The sequence below is a fragment of the Triticum dicoccoides genome, unplaced genomic scaffold, assembly GCF_002162155.2.
Source record: "Triticum dicoccoides isolate Atlit2015 ecotype Zavitan unplaced genomic scaffold, WEW_v2.0 scaffold127211, whole genome shotgun sequence".
In the NCBI taxonomy this organism is placed as follows: Eukaryota; Viridiplantae; Streptophyta; class Magnoliopsida; order Poales; family Poaceae; genus Triticum; species Triticum dicoccoides.
In genome coordinates this window covers 1-4,967 of record NW_021189331.1, presented here as the reverse complement: position 1 = coordinate 4,967, position 4,967 = coordinate 1, and the positions used below count along the sequence as shown (strand labels likewise).

Genomic DNA, 4,967 nt, shown 5'->3' with positions numbered 1-4,967 from the left:
TTGCCTGTAATCCCCAACATGTGCTGAGAGGAGGCAGGGGCTGGCCGTCCTTGCTCCTTTGGCCGCTCTCCATGGTTGGGGCCCACTCCCGGGAGAGAAGAAGAGAAGCCGCGGCCACGCCACGCCGCGTCCCCTACGCCGCTGCCTTTGCCTCGCCATTCCTCCTTCCCTCCCATGGGCGCCGAGGCCAGGGCGAGGGGTCAGCGTTTGGACGAGAGAGAGGGAGAGGTGAGGCAGCGTGAGGTCGTGGATGGTGCCCGGGCTAGCAGGGGCGGACGGCGGTGGAGCAGGGAGGCGAGCAGGGGTTTAGGGTTTGGAGGGAGAGAAAGAGGCGGGGCGGGAGGAGCCGGGCGCTGGGGAGGCGCGATGCGGGAGGGAGGAGGCGGCTAGGTCATCCCACGGCAGCGGCCCCCTTTTTATACCCCTATACATGGAATGACCGAAATGCCCTCGGCGGGGCAGTCAATTTACACGCGGTGGCACGCTGGAGGCCATACTGTCCATTGCGAGCGTCTCGATTTTTATCTGACGGCCGAGGGTGTTCGGGAGGGGGTCGACGGCCAATAGGCCGCCCATCGGTTTCTTATTTCCTGGATGCACTACATGCAAATTGATTCCTAGAGAGTATACAAAAATAAAGTAAAAAATAGGTCACCCACCGTGGGGCTCGAACCCACGACCACAAGGTTAAGAGCCTTGCGCTCTACCAACTGAGCTAGACGGGCTTTTTTGTTTTTGTTTTGATTTCTCAGTAAATCTTCCTTGTGACACGCACAGAGGGTGTCACTACATCCTACTCCCCCTAGCAAAAGAGGAAATAAACAAAAGTAGTGCATCTAACACAATATATTTATCTTTATCTCCATATTGTACACTTGGTGCTCTCTCTATCTAGGTTTATATGATGTGCACCTATTTGTAGGTCCTCATTTTAACCACCCATATACGTGCTACATGCCACCAAAAGCATAATAGGAACACCGATTTAGCATTCAGAAACAACAACGAGACAGTTCATGTTTGACGAGATCTACAAAATCGATAAGTCGACAATAATGGACAGGAATTAATTAACCCGAGGTGTGCACCTATAGAATACACTACTTGCAAGGCTGCTCCCTTTCCTCAAGACCTCAACAATCAGCATTTTTCATGGTGAAACAGGAGCGCGCTGGCCAGAAAGGGCGATCATAGCAGCCACACAAGCATCAGCAAGCAGGCTCGCGGGAACAAGCACTAGGAGCCTGCCAGCGATCTACAATCAGTTAGCCCATGTTCAACTGATCAACTGTCACCAGAGGACGCTTTGCAGCCGCAGCAGCCACCGCGTTCAGTTGGAAAGATACCCTCTGGCTCTGGCTCTGGCTCTGGCTGTGAGACTGATGTTGCTCGCTGCCCCTCTGATCCTGTGAATAGTTTGGACTAGGATTGGCAGGGATTGCGTCGGCTCCCTCGTTGTCATCTTCTGCCTCTTCAGTCTGAGCTGGTGGCTTCAGTGCGGGTAGGAGCTGGTAGTTTTCACTCAACAAAGTGTCCTGCTCAGGTGGCAGAGGAATCGAGCCAGGCGGAGCAATAGACTTGGGCAGCGGGATCTTGTTCCGGCTGCGTGCCAACTCAATCAGAACCTGTGACATCAACAAAATAACTCGTCAACCACATATGCATACAGAGTACTTTGTGTCAGCTAGAGTTTCATAAAACAAGCACTTGACTTCAAAGCATAGCCACAAGGGTTGTTCATAGCCTTTATGTATGCAAGATCTTGTTTAGTTTCACTTACCGGCTAACCCGCTAGTGAGTACACTTGTGAGTGACCCTCAATCTCTAGTATCTTTGTACTACCTAATAATATGATTCATCAACATTTTAGGTATATCTTCAGATGCCAGAGTCATACACATTGAGAATCGTACCCTGTTCATTTCGTGTTTCTATACAAGTCCAGCCATGCATTCCAAAACATTGTTTTCTACTCCCTCCGTTCCTAAATATAAGTCTTTGTAGAGATTTCATTATGAACCACGTACGGATGTATATAGATGCATTTTAGAGTGTAGATTCACTCATTGTGCTTCGTATGTAGTCCATAGTGGAATCTCTACAAAGACTTATATTTAGGGAAACGTTTAAAAACGGCACGCCGTACGAATCTTCCGCCGGTCACATGCCACGCTGGCGTCGTGCGCCCATGCGAAGCCTTCCCCGCGCGAGACGTGTGTATTTTGGTGGACCCGCGCGGACCGCCCCTTCCTTATCTTATCCTTTTGCACTCCATCCCCTATCTTCTGCCATGCCCCTCGCCGCACCATGTTTCTTCTCTTGCCTTCCATCTCCTCCACTGCTCATCCCCTTCTGCTTCCCTGCAGCAAAATACGACCAGGAGGGGCACCAAAAAGCTCGCCGTCGACGCGCCCTGGTCGCTCAGCAACCTTGCGGCAACTGCGAAGTGAATGCCATGGCTGGCTTCGAGCGCTCTTCTCCATGGCCGTCGCAGCCGGACGCGCTAGTAGCCATGGCTGGCTTCCGTTTTTCGTTTTCCTGACGATATGTTGGAAGCAGTGTTCTCTGGAGTTGGAACCATCATCCATTTTTGCTGGAATCAGCAGCCACCGGTGGTAAAGACGACGAGGTACGGTGCTACTACCAGAGAGTTTTTTTGCTGGAACCAGATCCTGGAGATGCTGGAACCATCTTCTTTTTTGCTGCAACCAGGCAGCTGCCGGGGTAAAGACGATGGGGTACGGTGCTACTACCATACAATTTTTTTGCTGGAACCGGGCGGAGAAAAAGTTGCATCCGCTATCGATCGGTGATGCAACGAGACGGCGTCGAGATGTGTTTTGCTGGAACCAGCAAAAAATTTGCTGGAACCCATAAGAATTTTTGCTGGGATGATAGATGAAAATTTTGAAGCGGCCGGCGCAACTTTAGGTTTTTTTGTTGGATTCGATGTTTTTTTGCTGCAACCAGCATGTGATTTTGCTACTACTGACAAACTAATGGAGTTTTGTGTTTTTGCTTCTTTTTTGCTGAGGACACGGTGGTGCGAACCGAACGACGGCGATGAGCGGAGGCGGTGGTGGGGGCTCAGGGATGTTGCAACCACGGTGGCATGCGCTGGAGCCGGTCGGCAGGCGAGCTGCATTTATCAATGAAACATGGGCGGCTGTCGTAGGCGAGCGGTGGCGGCGAGCACGGCAGCGGCTGTCGACGGCGACAAACGGGGGAGAGGCAGCCAGGCGCTGCGCTGCACGACGTGGCGATGACGGGGCGGCCGCCATGGCCTGCGGTGTTTCTTGAGATCTGAAACGCGAACAGAGATGAGAAGGAAGGAGACGACCTAAATGAACGAGCATCCAACGGCTCGGGATGGGCCAATCGGGTGGCTGGGGCGCGACCGGCCGAAACTTTCGACCGGCGCGCCGGCGCCTATCAGTCGCCTTATATTTAGGAACGGATAGTGGAATCGCTACAAAGACTTATATTTAGGAACGGAGGGAGTACTATGCTTAGCCTGTTCCTGGAGATTTGGAGAGGTGGGAGTGGGGGGCACAGGGAAAATATCTGGTGCACCGGAGCTTGTGGTGCTACCGGTGCACCAAACTCACATTGTGCTTTTACAATGTTCAAAAAATTATGAAAAAAATTAGCATGCTTGCACAACATCAATGTAGATTGTCACAAAATTTCAAGTCAAAATTCAAAACATAACTCCCAAAACAAAAATGACAAATTCAACACTGAATAGTACATAACATAACTTGGGCTTTAGATTTGGCCCATTATCACATTGATATTAAATTTGTCATTTTTATATCTCAAAAAATATTTCAACTTTTTATATGATATTTTGTGATATCATACATTGATGTTGTGTTAACATGCTAGAATTTTTTTATGATTTTTAAAAATATTCTATGACATCCTGTGCACCGGTGGCACCACAAGTGCGGGTGCACCGGATACATTCCCGGGGGGCACCAGTGTACCAGTGAATTGGCAGATGACCGTCATTACAGAGTGTTATGTGGGGAATTCCATCTCGGAGGAGGAAACCCACAGGCCACAGCAGTCACGTTCTGCAGCACTTCAAATATGCATCCATCCAAGACACTGATCTGGAGTCACCTATATAAAGTCCCGTAGCTGCAGTGACTGATGCAAGTTATCAATAAAGAAGTCTCCCCCTAATCTCTATTCGCCACTACCCCGTTACCTTTCTGGTCTGTGATGGCCACAGTGCCTCCTAGTCGATACCTCATCAGCCCTCTAACAGATGCTCTCCCTTCTACTCCCTCCGTTCCTAAATATAAGTCTTTGTAGGGATTCCACTAGGTGGACTACATACAGAGCAAAATGAATGAATCTACACTTAAAATGCATCTATATACATCCGTATGTGGTCCACCTAGTGGAATCTCTACAAAGACTTATATTTAGGAACGGAGGGAGTATGTGATTAGTTGACTTGACCCATCCATGAATAGTGTCCAAATCTGAGGCTCTAACAGATGCTTGATTATTTGACTTGACCCATCCATGAAGAGTGCCAAAAACGGAAGTTATCAAGAGTACACATAATATATCTAAAGAGTAAAGCCAACTAATAAGGAAACTGAGTATTCTTGTTTCCAGTTGCAACAGAAGGCTGCTACGGTACAAAGCAGCATCTCTGCACTAACAGAAGAGGGTATTTATTTCTTGCTTGGTTCTCAAAGGTTAAATTGTGTATATGGAACTATTAGTTGCACATGATTCCTAAGATTTTAGACCCTTCAGCAGATAAGCATTCAACTTTCCAAACAAGAAATGGGCTCAGCTGAACATTCCTAACAAGATATGGTGTCATGGACTGAACTTAAGTCAATGTTCTGCCCCAACTGGTCTCTCCTTGCATTATGTGTGCAGATATGGAAGGTTTTCCTTGATGGAGGTTAGAAAGGGCTCTTTTGCTTTTTTTACTTTTA

General features: G+C 48.7%; 1 long non-coding RNA gene and 1 other non-coding gene across 2 annotated transcripts; one reads left to right on the top strand and one right to left on the bottom strand.

Moving 5' to 3' along the window:
* Nucleotides 1-652: 652 nt before the first annotated feature.
* On the bottom strand, nt 653-725 carry TRNAK-CUU. Its single transcript has one exon. It is a non-coding gene; the product is annotated as a tRNA-Lys (tRNA).
* A 1,558-nt stretch (nt 726-2,283) lies between these two features.
* Nucleotides 2,284-3,669, top strand: LOC119343427. Its single transcript, XR_005166090.1, has 2 exons — nt 2,284-2,629; nt 2,713-3,669. It is a non-coding gene; the product is annotated as an uncharacterized LOC119343427 (long non-coding RNA).
* The last annotated feature ends 1,298 nt before the right edge of the window (nt 3,670-4,967 follow it).